The following is a 17,638-nucleotide window of genomic DNA, read 5'->3' on the forward strand; positions in this document are numbered from 1 at the left end:
TGTTTTGTTTTGTTTTGTTTTAGTGGGGCAATGAGGGTTAAGTGACTTGCCCAGGGTCACACAGCTAGTGTCAAGTATCTGAGGCAAGATTTGAACTCAGGTCCTCCCGAATCCAGGGCTGGTGCTTTATCCACTGTGTCACCTAGCTGTCCCCTTCAATTGACTTCTTCTTCTTTTTTTTTTGCGGGGCAATGGGGGTTAAGTGACTTGCCCAGGGTCCCACAGCTAGTAAATGTTAAGTGTCTGAGGCCGGATTTGAACTCAGGTACTCCTGAATCCAGGGCCGGTGCTTTATCCACTGTGCCACCTAGCCGCCCCCCCCCCCCCACCATAGGAGTACTGTGAGGATCAAATAGTATTTGTAAAACACTTTGCAAACCTTAAAGTGCTATATAAATGTCATGTAATACTATTATTACCCTTGGTGTCACCCCAAGCACTTGATCAGGAACTCTCAAATTCCTCTGATCACAATCCCATATCCTTCCATTTTCCCCTAGGCCTCATTCTTTCTAAATCTATTCTTTTCATTCAATGAGATGCCCAGTCACTCTATCCCTCCCTGTTTCCCCAGTCCATTGCCCCTGCTCCAGCTTCACATTCTCTAAGACATAAATAACATCAGTGCATGGGGTTTTTTTGGTTTTTGTTTTTTTTTGCTGTTGTTCAGTCATTTCAGTCATGGCTGACTCTTCATGACCCCATTTGGGTGGTTTTTTTTGACAAAGACACCGAAGTTGTTTGCCATTTCCTTCTCTAGATCATTTTACAGATAAGGAAACTGAGGCAAACAGGGTAAAGTGACTTGCCCAGGCTCACACAGTAGTCTGAGACTGGATTTGAACTCAGGAAGATGAGTCTTCCTGACTACAGGCCCAGCACTTAGTTCTATTATAATGCATTTTGAAAACTCAAATTTGTTCCAATGTGACTGATATATTAGGGATCATTTTGAGCAGGATTCCAATTTTGAGTTTGCTTTTGCTTGATTTTTCTCTCCAGAAACATTGAAAATGCAGAAAATGGTACCATTTCCCAGTAACTCACAGTCTGCAATTTATGTTACCTCACCTCAATTGGGCTCTCACGTCTAGAAAGCAAACCTCTTTTTCTTTCCTAACAAACTATTATTCTCTTTGTTCTAAGCTTCCTCTTCTCTCCTAAAACCTATTCCAGCACTTTTCTCCCCATCCTCTCAGCAGAGGACTGTGTCTCCTACTTTACTGAGAAAATAGAGGCCACCTGTTATTAGTTTGGCCCTTAAAATCCCTGTACATCATACCTCCTTTTCTCCTGCAAACCCATTCCTCCTCTAAACTTGTCTATTTCTATTAAGGAGATCTTGGCACAGTGAATATAGTGCTGGGCCTGGAGTCAGGAATTCAAATCCAGCCTCAGACCCTTACTGGCTGTGTGACCCTAGGCAAATCACTTAACCTCTGTCTGCATCAGTTTCCTCATCTGTAAAGAGGGGATAATAATAGTACCTACCGGCCAGTGTTGGTGTGAGAATAAGTGAACTAATATTTGTAAAGTGCACTGCAAACCTTAGAGTTCAATGTAAACTGTAGCTATTATTATTATTAGTCACTCAGGTTTGAAACTTTGAAGTCATCCTTGATCCTTGCTTCTCTCATGCTCCCTCTCCCATTAGTCGAAAAGTCTTGTTAATTCTTCCTTCCCAACAGCTCCCTGTGCCCTTCTCCCCACTCACAGCCACCCTGCAGTACAGGAACTTATCAGCACCTCTTGCTTGGGCTCTTCAATAACCTTCCTGATTGGACTCTAGACTCTTGTCTCCTTATGGTCTATACAGTTGCTGAAATAATCTTTCTGAAACAAAGTCCTGACCGCATTCCTCCTTCCCTCAAGAATCTTCCCTCTGGGATAAAATACAACCTTTTTAGCCTGGCATTCAAAGCCCCTTGGAATTGGGCTCCAACCTCCCTCTCTAGGCTTATTTCACATTATTCCCCATCTCTGGCTCACTGAGCCTGGGAGCCTACCCCCTGCTCCCACCAGTTGTTGGTAGTTCCATTTTAATGTGTTTTGAAAACTCAAACTCGTTCCAACCCAACTGATATCTTCCTTCCTTCCTTCCTTCCTTCCTTCCTTCCTTCCTTCCTTCCTTCCTTCCTTCCTTCCTTCCTTCCTTCCTTCCTTTCTTTCTTTCTTTCTTTCTTTCTTTCTTTCTTTCTTTCTTGCAGGGCAATGAGGGTTAAGTGACTTGCCCAGGGTCACACAGCTAGTAAGTGTCTTGTGTCTGAGATCAAATTTGAATTCAGGTCCTCCTGAATCCAGGACCAGTGCTTTATCCACTGCGCCACCTAGCTGCCCCCAACTGATATCTTAAGGAACGTTTTGAGCAGAACTCCATTTCTTCTTGCAGAAACATTGAGAATGTGGAAAATGGTATCCCTTCACAAGTAAATCACATACACACAAAAGAAGTTGATAGGTTGATTCTTTGGGGGCAGCTAGGTGGTGCAGTGGATAAAGCACTGGCCCTGAATTCAGGAAGACCTGAGTTCAAATTTGACCTCAGACACTTGACACTTACTAGCTGTGTGACCCTGAGCAAGTCACTTAACCCTCATTACCCCACCAAAAAAAAAAAAAGTTGATAGGTTGACAAGTAAATCACAAGCTGCAACCCTTCCCATGACCACTTGCACAAGTAGGCTTGGGGTCTTTGTTAGGATAGGATGCCCTCTAGATTGTGTATCTTTTGGTGTGGTTGGAGACATGAGCATTGAAAGGCTGGTCTGCACCCACCCTACCCCACTTGCTCATGAAGCCCATGGATGCTGAAGGATGTGGCCACTGTTGATGGTAGGATTGATGCATTTCTTAATCATTTAACGTGTATAAACCTCTGCTACCCTTTTTATTAGATTTTTATAGTTTTCTAATGTATCGCTAATGAAGGTTCTGCATGTTATGCCCTTAATCCCATCTTCCCCATAAGGCCTGTGGTTTTTATTGTGCAATTTTGCATAACTTGGTGATTTGGGGTAAACACATACGTTGTATTACAGCAGAACCATCTGTACCCTCTTTCTCCTCAAATTATAATGTATATATTTATGGTATAATGACTGGAATTCTGGACTTGGAGTCAGGAAGACCTAGGTTCAAATCCTGCCTCCTATGCTTACTAGCTGCATGATCCTGGGAAAGTCATTTAACCGCTGTCTGCCCCAGTTTCCTCAACTGTAAAATGAGGGGGCTGAATTCAATGATTGTTCTCCAAGGTCCTTTCCTGCTTCAAATCTATGACCTATGACTCTGACCTATGGAATGGAAGCTCTTTAAGAACAAGGATAGGGGGCAGCTAGGTGGAGCAGTGGATAGAGCACTGGCCCTGGAGTCAGGAGGACCTGAGTTCAAATCCGACCTCAGACACTTAACATTTACCTAGCTGTGTGACCCTGGGCAAGTCACTTAGCCCTAATTACCTCACCAAAAAAAAAAAAAAAAAGAGCAAGGATAGCATTTTGTTTTGTCTTTGAAGATCCAGTGCCCAGCACAGGGCCTTGAATACAGCAGAAGCTTAATCAATACTTATTGGATTAGAAGAGATTCAATTCCTGACATTCCATGGCTAGAGCTTTATTTCTTTGGATCTGCATGTGTGCATATTTGTGGGAGAAGAATAGCTCACACTTCTATTAACAGGAGACTGAGGTGGGAATACCTGTAGAAGAAATTGTTGTTGTTCAGTCATGTCTGACTTTGTGACCCCATTTGGGGTTTTCTTGGCAGAGATACCAGAGTGGCTTGCCAATTCTTTCTCCAGCTCATTTTACAGTTGAGAAAATTGAGGCAAACAAGGTCAAGTGACTTGCCCAGGGTCACCTAGCTAGTAAGTATCTGAGGTAGGATTTGAATTCAGGTCTTCCTGACTCCACCACACCACCAGAGTAAGACCCCAGGCCTCAGGAAGGGCCACTGGCTCTTCAGGAACAACAGGAGGTTGTAAGGAGCCATTTGAGCCAAACTCAGGGTCCTTCCCTGAGCTCTGGGTTCTGAACCTCTCCTAGAAAAAAAGAGGCCAAGGTTGAGGAGTCTGCACTGTTTCTGTGTTGAATGGCCTTGGGCAGATCACTTGACTTTTGTGTGAGCCTCTGTCCCCTCATCTGTTGAGTGGGGATAGATAGGGATAGGGCTGTGTTGAGGATCAAATGAGAAAGTCATGGTCAGGCATCCAGGAGGGGTTATTACCTTGGGACAGTGGGCAGGACCTCCTTCCCCTGCTGCCCCTGTAACACATACCACATGGCCCCCTGAGGAGACTCTGGTAGACCTGTGTTGACCAAGGCTCCAGGTGAATTTCCTACAGGACTGTATTCTCCTCAAGAGGCTACCTTTCCAACCCCAAGCCCAGGCACAGAGGCCCCGCACACAACAGGGCCCTTATAAAGGTCTGTCAAGATTAATTGAAATTGTTTCCTCTGCCATCTCAGAACCAGCCTTGTCTTGAGGGTGGGTTCATTGGCCCAGTTCCCAGAGTGGGAGGGAATGGTCTGAAAAACTGGGATGAGGTTGTTGGGTTGTTGTTGTTGTTGTTGTTTTTGTGGGGAGGGGATACAGTGCTGAAATGCTCAAGGGAAAACATTTTAAAATGTTCCCAGCCTAAAAAAAAAAGAAAAAAAAAAGAAGAAACAATTGGGCAACTAGGTGGTGCAGTGGATAAAGCATCGGCCCTGGATTCAGGAGGACCTGAGTTCAAGACCAGCCTCAGACACTTGACACTTACTAGCTGTGTGACCCTGGGCAAGTCACTAAGCCCTCTTTGCCCTGCAAAAATAAAAATAAAAAAGAAGAATAAAAAAAGAAGAAGAATAAATGTTCCCAGCCCAGGGCAGGGAGGGGCGGGGGCAGTGTTCAGCAAATGGATGCAGGTTTAAGGGACTGAGAGTCTGGTGATTAAATGGGGTTTTGGTGAGGAGGGTAGAAATAATGAGGGTTCCCTGAGGGGATGGATGGACCAAGGACTTAATGAAGGGGCTCATACAGGGACTGGAATTCTGTGAAAGGAATGAGAACTCCATGAGGGATGAGAGTCTCACAATTCAGTTTCAGAGATACTGCAAGAAGGGTTTAGGTTTGACCTAAGAAAGGCCCGTGGGAGACTGGGAGACTGACCTTTCTTCTTAATAATGAGCATGGAAATGCTAGACCATTTGGTGAGAGTTACTTTAGTTAAGGTAGATAGTATATCTGTAAATCCATTTAACCAGGCATGCGAAAATGCCAATGTGTCCCAAGGCACTAAATGAAGGAGTAAAGTATTTATCATTAGCCCCTCCACTTTGTGAAGTCACCGCTGTTTCCTCACATTCCATTCTGGGTCAAAAATATCCTTGGAGGCAGAGGCCTGGACAGGATGACCTTGAGAGGCCCTTTCTGCTGACCTCCTCTGGGAGTCCCTAAATAGGGCCTCTTTCCATATACACTTCCTGAGCATTGACTCAGACCCTGCAGGGGAGACCATGAGCTATAAGCTACAGTTGTCATGCAGCTTACTGTGCACTTGGAGAGGCAGGAGACCAATACATAAATAGCAAATGACATGAGATATTACCAGGTTGTATGTGATTAAAGCAAAGGTCTCCCAAGTCGTGCATGTACTCTGTTGGGTGGCAGGAAAGTCTATTGAAGTGAGGGAATCGACTATTAGAATATTTATATTCTTTTTTATCTTTAAAAGAGAGAAATCAGGGTAGCTAGGTGGTGTAGTGGATAAAGCACCAGCCCTAGATTCAGGAGGGCCTGAGTTCAAATCCAGAATCAGATACTTACTTGATACTTACTAGCTGTGTGACTCTGGGCAAGTCACTTAGCCCTCATTACCCTGCAAAAAAAAAAAAAATTTAAATAGAGAGAAATCAAACGTTTCTAATACTTAATCTATGGATTGACACTGGCCCCTCTCTCTTCTGTATGTTAGAAAGTCACATGTTGAATGTCCCAAGGGAACAGAAGGAGCCCCACAAAGTGGAGGGGCTGATTAGCAAGACCTTCGTTCATTCATTCAGTGTCTTGGGACGTATTGCCATTCCTGTGTGCCCAGTTAAATAGCTTTATATATTATGCCTTCTAGTTTTAACTAAAATAACTCTCACCAAATGGGCAAGCCATTTGACTATAGTAACAGAGTGAGGGAAGCAGGCTGTAACTGCCTTGTCTACTAATTTCAGGGAGAGGAGTGATAAGTATGAAATACTGTATATAAGAAGGCTTCCTGGAAGAGGGGTTGTTTATGGTGGGTCATATATCCTTTCAACATACCTAGTGTCATAGATCTAGAAGGAACTTCTGAAGCTATCTGCTCATTGTACAGATGTGGAAACTGAGGCCCAGGGAGGTAAGAAACATATCCTAGGTCATGCAGGTGGTATGCATCAGAGATAGGATTTGAACCCAGCTCTTCTGACTCCAGGGCTAATGTTCTTCCCGTTATTTCACATGAGATACTTGGATAGGTGCAGAGAAGAAGAAAAGGCATTCTAAGTGGAGTCTTTTGCCATTATCTTGGATCATTGTATTGCTAAGAGGAACTAAGTCCATCACAGGTGATCATCACACAATGTTGCTGTTACTTCGTTGAATGTTCTCCTGGTTCTACTCCTCTCACTCATCATCAGTTCATATGAGTCTTTCCAGGCTTCTCTGAACTCCTCCTGCTCATCGTTTCTTACAGCACAATAGTATTCCATTACATTCATATACCACAACTTGTTCAGCCATTCCCCGATTGATGGGCATTCCCTCACTTTCCAATTCTTTGCCACCACAAAGAGAGCAGCTACAAATATTTTTGTACATGTGGGTCCTTTTCCCTTTTCTATGGTCTCTTTGGGATACAGACCTAGTAGTGGTATTACTGGGTCAAAGGGTATGTATGCACAGTCCCAAAGCCCTTTGGATATAGTTCCAAATTGCTGTCCAGAATGGTTGGATCACAAACTATCTCTTGACTAATAAATCCAATAGCTTCTTCTCAGGCTACATCCCACTTGACCTCTCTGCAGCTTCTGCTAGGGCCAACCCCACCGTGCTCTACCCTGCCCCCCACACCTCCTGGGGGAAGACTATATTCAGCTGGAGAACTAGGGCAGCAGAGAACGAGCCCCTCGTCAGCCTAGCAAGTGGACATACCCCCAAGGAAGGATTTAGTTTGAGTAGTCACATTGCACATCTTCTATCTATTTAGGGACCTCTACATGGCCTGGACTCTCCCTAGGTTATTACAGCCACCCTCCAGCCCTGGACTAATGGCTTATATCCTCTCCCTGAAAGAGATTTCAGACAAGGGGGCTGCCAGGACCTGGGTTTGGGGTTAGGCTCACTCTCCTGGGTCCCCCAGGTGACTCCACTATTATTAACAGATATCCCCTAGAGCCAAATCCCAGTGACTTCACCCTGTGCTCTATGTGTGATCAGCCCATGAGGAATCACCTGAACTGGGGTGGGGTGGAGGAGGGGTGGGGAAGTGATGCCCTAGAATTACAGAGAGTAGAAAGGGGCACTTAGGATGATCAAGAGCTCCAAGTTTGGGTCCTGGCTCTTTGCTGCAGGGCTGTAGTCAGGGTCTACCTTCTACGTTCTAACTTCTTATTAGAATCCATGACCCTAGGAGCAGCTAGGTGGCGCAGTGGATAAAGCACTGTTCCTGGATTCAGGAGGACCTGAGTTCAAATCCAGCCTCAGACACTTGACACTTACTAGCTGTGTGACCCTGGGCAAGTTACTTAACCCCAATTGCCTCAACAACAACAAAAAGAAAAAGGAAAAAAAAAAGAAAAAGAAAAGTAGACCAACAAAGGAATAGCCAAACAAATTGTGGCACAAGAGTACAACGAATCATAAACTGTGTTATAAGACATGATGAATGCCAACAATACAGAGAATTGTGGTAGACAGGGCCAAGAAAGCAATGGACAACAGTGCTCACAACAATGGAAAAGGAAAGAACAAAAAAAAGGGAAACTGAGCAATGGGTAATTTTTTGTTTGTTTGTTTTGTGAGGCAATGAGAGTTAAGTGACTTGCCCAGGGTCACACAACTAGTAAGTAACAAGTGTCTAAGGCCGGATTTGAACTCAGGTCCTCCTGAATCCAGGGCCAGTGCTTTTTCCACTGTGCCACCTCTCTGCCCCACAATGGGTAATTTTAAGGACCAATCTTGGCCCCAGAGAAAACATAAGAGAATTCAAATACCTCTGCTTCCTTGCAGAGGTTGGGTACTGGCATATACTGTCAGACTTGATTTATATATTGGTTGGTTTTACTTTTTTTTATTCTTTGTTGATGCCTCTGTGAAGGCAGTGTGGTATAATAGAAAGATTGTGGCTTCTGGAGTCAGAGGAACTGGGTTCAAATCCTGCCTCTGACCCCAAACAAAAGTCATATAACCACCTTCAGCCTCAGTTTTTCCATATGTAAAATGGGTGTGTGTTGGACTAGATGTTTTCTGAGGTAGTTGGGGGTGGTGGTTTATAAATGAAGGTGATATAAAAACAAAAGACATCAACACTTTTTTTTTTCAGTTGTCGGGGTGATGGTTTCAAGGTTCAGATTTAGCACACACACAACCTTGTTGTGGCTTTAGTCCTTCAACTTTGGGGGCCACACTGGTGATGTTATTTCTTTTCAGGAAGCATGACGCTGAGGGAGTCCTCCCTCTCTAGAAGGCTGGAGCCTAAACTCTCAAACTGCTGTGAACCGATCCAACCATTCTGGAGAACAATTTAGAACCCTGCCCAAAAGGCTAAACTGTGCATACCCTTTGACCCAGCAATACCACTACTACTTCTATATCCCAAAGATATCATAAAAAAAGGGAAAAGGACCCACATGTACAAAAATATTTATAGCTGCTCTTTATGTGGTGGCGAAGAATTAGAAATCAGAGGGATGACCATCAATTGGGGGATGGCTAAACAAGTTGTGGTATATGAATGTAATGGAATACTATTGTGATATAAGAAATGACGAGCAGGCAGGACTCAGAAAAACCTGAAGACTTAAGTGGACTGATGCTGAGTGAAGTGAGAAGAACCGAGAGAATATTATACACAGTATCAACAACATTGTGTGATGATCAGCTGTGATAGACTTAGCTCTTCTCAGCAAAACAATGAGTTAAGACAATGCCAAAAGACATAGTGGAAAATGTACTCTACATGCAGAAAAGAACTGTGGAGTCTGAATGCAGAAAGAAGCATACTATTTTCACTTTTGTTGTTGTTTTTTTGTTGTTGTTGTTGTTTATTTTTTCTTGTGGTTTTTTCCCCCTTTTGTTCTGATTCTTCTCTTACAACATGACTAATGTGGAAATATTTCTAAAAAGAAAAAAAACCCTCTCAAACTTAGGAACTCTTAAATGTGGGGTCACACACACAGTAGCTCCCAAGAGAGTAGCCTTCTTTTCTAGGGCCAAGCGGGCAGACACATACCCCTTCCTGCTGTGTGCAGGATTCCTCTGTAGGAAATTTTTCACTGCCCTGGCTACTGCTGTATTTTGAGCCAGAAGATGTGGCTCTCAGTACCTCTTGGGCCAAGGTGAGCATGTGCATCTCGGGCACAGCTTGCTTTTAGAGATCATGGCAGGAGCAGCTTCACAGGAGGTGTCTTCTCAGCAAGGTGTTGCTGGGCATTTATTTGCACATTGCATGGACAAGTATCTTGCAGAGGCCTCCAAAGGAAGACCAGCCCCCCGAAATCTCATCAAATTAATAAGAGGAGCTCCTCAAATTGATCTGAGTCCTCTGATTAGACCCCCTCACTTTATACCCTAAGAGCCCTCCCAGCTCTGACATCTTGTGTTCTGAGGCTCTTCCCAGCTCTGACATTCTGGGTTCTAAGATCCCTCCCACTTCTGACATCCTGTGTTCTAAGGGCCCTCCCTGCCCTGACATTCTGTGGACTTTTATTCCAATTCTCTAAGTTGTTCCTTAACAAGAGGGCAGGGGGAGATGGAAGAGGAAGAGATAAATCCCCCAAATCCCCCTCAAAAATTTTTCAGGAGCTGTGATGTATAAAGAAAAATTGAATTAAATTCTTGGGTCTCAAGGAGTTAACCAGTAGGTCTCTGGTTTAGATTGCAATCTATCCCCCTCCCCCCCCCCCCTCCCTCGGCAATTTCCCTTCTTAATCAAGGCCCTGGACAGTTAAGGATGAAAGCCAGCTGGGTTGGGTCCCTTCTTCCCCCTCCCCCATCAGCCCCTCCTTTGTCCTGGGCAGGGCCCAGCAGGGAACAGGCACCAGTGTCTCCAGGGTTACCAACCTCAGCCAGGGCTTCCTAGTTGATAACAAGGTTGCAAAGGCAGGTGAGGTGGGAGCTGGGGGGGTGGGCGAGGACATGGGGTATGTGGTTTCCCTGTTGCAGCAGCTACAGAGAAGTTTGCCCAGGTTTATCCGCCACGGTCCGGCATAGAGAGATAACCTAACCCAGCCGTGCCCCTCATTTTAGCAGAAGGAAAGAGGGAGGGAGGGGCAGGGCCCAGGGTTAGAGGGTGGGCATGGTAGCCTCTTGGGCCAGCTGCTCTTTTTCTTCCGGCTTATTTCTCCTCTCCTTCCTATGCCCCATGGGGAGGAGGGAAAGGAGAGAGTGCAGAGCCAGTGCCCGATGGCTCTTTATCCTGGGCAGGCCTGGGCAGTCCCTGGAATGTGCCGGTGGAGGTGGGGCAAGGGGAGAAGAGAGGGAGGCAGTCAGTCCCCAGCCTGTGGGGTATGACATATAGGGCCCCCCATCAGTCGGTTGCTGTGGAAACCATCACCCTCTCCCCCCTTCCAATCTACCCCGAGATCAGTACCCTTGGTTTCCTGGCTGTTTCCAGGAACCCCTGGGGTGTGTGAGGAACGGGAGGGGGAGGGAGGTGCAGATCCCATAATCTGTAGGGCCTTCTTCCCCCTCTTCTGACTTCTTGCCCCTTTTGGCCCCTCTGCCTGACTGAACTGTGCCCCTTGGCCTGGGATGCCTTCCCACCCAGGTCCCTGTGCCCACCCCAGGCCCCATGGGGGTGGGTGAGGGACGGTCCGGAAGGGACAACAGTATTTATTTACGGCCTCGTGAGGAGAGGGGTGGGGGAGGGGTGGGTAATCACTGGATTTGGAGTCGAGAGACTTGGCTCTGAATCCTGACCCTGGCAGGTAACTAGCTGAGTGACCTTGGGACTATACCTGGGCTTCAGTTTATGCCTCTGTAAAATGAGGGTGCAGGGTCAGATGTTCTTCCTGCTTGAAACTGTGACCTGTCATTTTCCTGCCGGTCTCAGAGCCTCCCCTAACCCTGATCTGTCCCTTGCCCCTCACCAGCACTGATGGGCTCCCACCCCCTACCCCAAGGCAGACCCAGAGTTAGTGGCTAGGTCCCACCCCACACACACCCCCTTCCATTGCCCTGCTCAGGACCCATCAGATTTCTTCCAGGAATTTTTCCTGCCGAAATCAGTTTACTCCCAGGCCTGGGGCCAGTCTCTCCTCCCACCCCCCTTCTGGCCCTAAGGGGCTGTGTCCCCCAGAGCCTTGAAGAAGTCACCCAGACTTGAAGATGGGGATGGTGGGGTAGAGAAAAGCCCAAGGGAGATGTGGGAAAGATAACCAGATCTCCCCGGAGCCCCAAGGATGAATAAGATCAAGAGTGAGGGGATCTTTTCCCTGAGAAATAGCATAGTGCAGCCCAACAGGGGCAGGCTTGTGGGACACAGGACTTGGGTTCAAATCTCACCTAATAATAACATTTATATAGTTCCTACAATGTGCCAGGGACTATGCTAAGCATTTTATAAATATTATCTCATTTGAGCCTTAAAATAACCCTGGGAGATACCTACCTGTGCCTGATGGAGTCTGAATGTTGATTAATTTTCTAGAAGGAATCCTTTTGGGGGAGATTCTAGCCATAAGGCAAACTGAAAGCTGAGATAAAGGCTTTGACCCCAGAATTCAGCTCTGGGGGTACTGTGGCAGAGGGTGTGAAAAAAGAACAGCTTTCCTCTTAGGGGTTAGACTCCCCGAAGGCACCAGAAGCACCCTTAGGGGAGAAGCATCTTGGCCCCTGGGCCAGCAGGTGTATTAAAAGCCTTATAGGAGTTATCAGGCACACACATACCTCTCCAGTTCCTGTAAGAAGGGCCATGCCTGGCTTCGGGAACTAAGAATGAGGTTGGCAGAGAGCATCAGAGTGAGGAAAGTTGGGTCCCCTACCCAGAGCTAGTATTTGGGGGGCTCCTATTCCATCCCATCTTCCAAAAGGCCAGTGGGCCAGAGTCTAAAGAAGCAGCTAGGTGATGTAGTCTATACAACGCCAAGCCTGAAGTCTTGAGTTCAAATTTGACACTAGAAATTGACTAACTGTTTGACTCTGTGCAAGTCATTTAATCTCTGCCTGTCTCAGTTTTCTCATCTGTAAAAGGGGATAAAAGTAGCCACTACCTTCCAGAGTTGTTATGAGGATAAAAGGGGATAAAATGCTTGGTAAACCTTAAAGTAAGTAAATAAAGAAATGCTACTTGTTGTTATTATTATTATTACCTTAATGCCCTTGAGCCAACAAGCAGGTGGGGAGGAAATGCAAGAGCCAATCACAGGGGAAGATGACCCAATTTCAAATTTGCCCTCAGACACTTCTTAGCTGTGTGACCCTGGGTAAGTCACTTATCCCTGTTTGCCTCAGTTCCTCATCTGTAAAATGACCCTGAGAAGGAAATGGCAAATCATTCCAAAATCTTTGCCAAGAAAACCTCAAATGGGGTCACAGAGAGTGAGCATTACTGAAATGACTCAACAAAAAATTACTTCAAATTTACTGATAAAGTTGTAATATTTTTTTTCATTGGTGGTTGGTTTTATCACGAGGTTCACCTATGCTCATCAGTTGTTTAAGAATACACACATGTCGGGGGCAGCTAGGTGGCTCAGTGGATAGAGCATCGGCCCTGGAGTCAGGAATACCTGAGTTCAAATCTGGCCTCAGACACTTAACACTTACTAGCTGTGTGACCCTGGGCAAGTCACTTAACCCCCATTGCCCCCAAAAAACCAAACAAACAAACAAAAAAGAATGCACATATGTTGCCTGTGATAGTTATACCCTGCAAGTACCTATCTTATTAGTGACAAATAAAAACAGTTCAATCACAAAATGGAGACTTTAACAAATGGAATTTGTTATGCTAAGTCGATTTGTTGTTCAGTCCTGTTGGACTCTGTGACCCCATTTGGGGTTTTCTTGGCAAAGAGACTACTCTATCATTTTACAGATGAGGAAACTGAGGAAAACAGGGTCAAGTGACTTGCCTAGGGTCACCCAGCTAGTAAGTGTCTGAGACCAAATTTGAACTCAGGTCTTCCTGACTCCAGGCCCCTCACTCTGCTGTACCACCTAGCTGCGTTCTGCTAAGTTGATAAACTCTCTTATTAAGGTAATAGAATTTCTTCTTTTTTTTTTCTTTTAGTTTTCAACATTTGTTTTTATAAGATTTCTAGTTTCCTAGAATTTATTCTTTTTTTTTTAACTGAGAATGACCTGTTTCTTATAAACAAATTAGCTTAGCACACACAACAGGATCCGTCTTTAGGTAGATAGACCAAATACCTGTACACATTTCAGTAAAATGGTGGTCACTGATGGTCAAAGTAATCCCATAATCATCGAGATCCGTAGATATAATTTAGTTCAACTTGATGAAGCCGATGTCTTTTGCATACTGACGGAAGCAGTGGCAGCACATATTCAGGCCGTGCCAGTTTGAACACACGCAGCATGACCAAGACCCTCGGCCGAATTTTCGAGGGTGGCCCATGGCACTGCTAGCAAAGACAAGAGAAGAAAGTCCTAGAATTTATTCTTGATACAAAACTGACAATTCTTATTGAAGTACTAAAACTTAATTCCACCATAGACAGTGCCTCAAACATCCTCTAAACAGGGCCTTGCACACAGTATGCACTGAATTCATGTTTGTTGAATTGAATTGATGACTTCAGACTTCAGCATCCTTGATGGTCAGGAAGCCTCTGCCTTAGAGACCTACAGTGACAGGAAGCTCACTCTTTTTTTTTTTTTTTGGTGAGGCAATTGGGGTTAAGTGACTCGCCCAGGGTCACACAGCTAGTAAGTGTTAAGTGACTGAGGCCGGATTTGAACTCAGGTCCTCCTGACTCCAGGGCCGGTGCTCTATCCACTGCGCCACCTAACTGCCCCTAGGAAGCTCACTCTTTCCAGAGGTGTTCCATCATCGTCACCTCCTCTAATCACTACCTCCTCTCTGTCCCCTGGCCTTTGCCTCTTTTGTAGTTGGCTCCCAATACATCCCTCTCTTCTGGTCTTTGAGAAGAGGCTGGCAGTTCCCACCCCAGTCTTCCCAGGGTTGGGGAGAGGGCAGTCCTGAGGTCACGACTCTGGCCTTCAGAATGACCGGTGGTCATCTGTGTAAATGCCCTTGGGGAGATTGGGCTGAGAATCAGAAGGCCCCGGGGTGCAGCCCTGGCTCTCTCACCAATTTGATATGCGGCTTGGGGCAATTCAATTCCCTCTCTGGGTGTGTTTCTGTCTCAGTAAAATGAGGGGGTTGGAAGAAATGGGTTCTTAGGTGCTTTCTGGCTCAGACATTTAATGTATCCATGTTTGAGTTCTGAAGAAAAGGCCTAGGGGAGCAGGGGAAGTTACATAAGAACAGGGGTGGGGCTCTGAGCCCCAGGTGTGCAGTCAGGACTCAACTGGCAAGGTAGTGGGCGGGGCTTCTGGCCAGTCTGAGCCCCTGGGGTGAGTCACGTGGTGGGGGAAGGGCAGAGAGGACTCCACGCCCTGGGAGAAGGCTGGCTAGGGCACCCACTGGGGGAGGGGACAGAGCCCCCAGGGAAAAGAATCTTGGCTCATTGAATGTCAGAGCCCTAGGGTCCTTAGTGGAATGTTAAGAATTGGAAAAGACTGGAATATGTGAAATATCCAAGCTGGGAAGAACCTTAGAGATCATTTTACATATGGGGAAACTGAGATCCAGAGAGGGGTAACGTCTGGTCTAGAGCCACTAAGTGAGTTAGTGATAGAAGTGTAACTGGACCCCATAAACTTCCAGCCCATGAGCAATGGGAAGGGCTGAAGTTAGACCAGAGAGAGCCAGGAAGACATTAGAGATGGCCCTGCTTGGGAAGGGGTGGGGCTGGGTGTTGGTGGGTATACTCAACCCTGTCCTGGTTTTAGTACCTGAAATGACATGGGCACCCAGGTTCTGGCTGTATTACCATCCTTCACCTCCTTCCTCTTCGAGGAGGGTAGTGTGGCTTTGGGCCCCCACCTCGTGGCCAAAAGTAGAACAGCACCTTGGGTCGGCGGCTGTGGAGAGCCCCGTAGGAGAGAGATCCATCAGTTGTTTGTTTGTTTGTTTGTTTGTTTTTTGGTGAGGCAATTGGGGTTAAGTGACTTGCCCAGGGTCACACAGCTAGAAAGTGTTAAGTGTCTGAGGCCAGATTTGAACTCAGGTAGTCCTGACTCCAGGGCCGGTGCTCTATCCACTGCGCCACCTAGCTGCCCCTGATCCATCAGTTGTTAAGTAAGAAACTCAAGTGGGTAGAGGCAGTCATGGCATAAAGAACACTAGGCTTGGAACCAGAAAGACCTGGGTTCAAATCCCTCCTCAGATACTTACTAGCTCTGTGACCTTGGGAAATTCCATCCCCTTCCCTGAGCCTCAGTTTGCTCCTCTATGAAATGAGAGAGTTGGGTTCACCAGGTTCAAATGTACATCCATATAACCAGTCCTATGAGTCAGGGCAAAAAGGATCGAGAGGTAGAGATAGAATCATCCCATGAATTCTGAGGTCCTTTCCAATTCATACTGTAGGATTCTTTGAACTCATAGGGAATAGAAGAGCTATAAGAGTTCAGATGGTCAGAGCATTCACTGTGGACTGGCTGGGTGGGAGGTAGGTAGGGGAGATGAGGGAAAGCCTCTTGGAGGAGGTGGGATCTGAATTGGGCCTTGGAAGATGACAGAACAGTGATGTTGGCAGCTAAATGTAGAGTGTCAGACCTGGAGACCTATAGTCCTGCTGCATTTCCTTTTAGATCTGTCCAAGTCCTGGCTTAGACTCTCAGTAGCTACATGGCCCTGGGCAAGTCACTTAAACTTTTTCTGCCTCAGTTTCCTCATCTTATCCAGGACCATTTTCTACCTAACTCCATTGACCAAGATGAGAAAAGTAATAATATCATGCAACTTGGTGATATCCTTATGAATGAGGAATCAATATAGCATTGACCTCCCATGAGATGGAAAGCCTTCACAGTATAAAGACCATTTGGAAGAAATTAAAGCCTTTGTAAGAAACAATGAGCAGGAGGAGTTCAGAGAAACCTGGAGGGTCTTGCATGGGCTGATGATGAGTGAGATGAGCAGAACCAGAAGAACATTGTACACAGTATCATCAACATTGAGTGTTGATCTACTGTGATGGACTATATTCTTCTCACCAATGCAATGGTATAGAAGAGTTCCAGGGAACTCAAGATAGAAGAGGATCTCCAAATCCAGGAAAAAAAAAAAAAAAAGAACTGTGGAGTATAGATGCTGAATGAACCATACTATTTCTTTTGTTTTTGGTGCTGTTGTTTTTTCTATTTTGAGGTTTTTCATCATTGCTCTGATTTTTCTCTTATAACATGACTAATGCAGAAATATTATTAATGTTATTATGTATGTATGTGTATATATATATATACACACACATATATATTATATATATATATATATATATATAACCTATATCAGATTACCTGCTGTCTAGGGTAGGGGGGAAGGAAGGGAGGGGGAAGGGAGGGGAGGGAGGGAGGGAGGGAGAAAAATCTGAAATTGGAAAGCTTGTATAAACAAAAGTTGAGAACTATCTTTACATGTAACAGGAAAAAAAATAAAATACTTTATTAATTTTTAAAAAAAAGAAAAGAAATTAAAGCCTTGTGGCTTTAGGCACAGAATGAAATGTATCCCCACCCTGTCTGCCACTGCTTTTCGGTGACTCTAGAGAAAGTGAACTAGTATCCCAGTATTTCTATTCCATTACAAAAAGTAATAATTTTACAGTAATCATTTTCAATAGTTTGCAAAACATTCAGAATAGCAACTTGTCCCAGGACCATTTCTATTTATCTTCATTGACCAAGATGGGAAAGAGATGCTAATAACAATAATAATATCATTTAATATAATCATGCAACTTGGTAATATCCAAGCAACCGCCAAGTGCTGTCAGTTCTACATCTTCCTTTCATCCATCCATCCATCCCTTTCTCTCTAGTCAATCCACAGCCTCCCAAGTTGGAAAGACTTCATTACCTGAACTATTGCAATGGCTCCTAACTGGTGTCCCGGCATCCAGCCTCTCCTCTCTCTGAGCCATTTTCATTAATATTTCCAAAGAACAAGTCTGACCACATCACTGCCTTGCTCAAGAAACTTTAGTGGCTCCCTATTGCCTCTAAGAAGAAATGCCAACTCCTGTGTTTTGCATTAAAAACCCTTGACAAGTTGATTCCCACTTTCCTTTCCAAGCTGATTATACATTATCCCCCCTTGTACCCTACCCTCTAGCCAAACTGGCCTGCTTGTTGCTCCTGGGGCCAGATAGTT

This window comes from Dromiciops gliroides, chromosome 3 (assembly GCF_019393635.1).
Source record: "Dromiciops gliroides isolate mDroGli1 chromosome 3, mDroGli1.pri, whole genome shotgun sequence".
In the NCBI taxonomy this organism is placed as follows: Eukaryota; Metazoa; Chordata; class Mammalia; order Microbiotheria; family Microbiotheriidae; genus Dromiciops; species Dromiciops gliroides.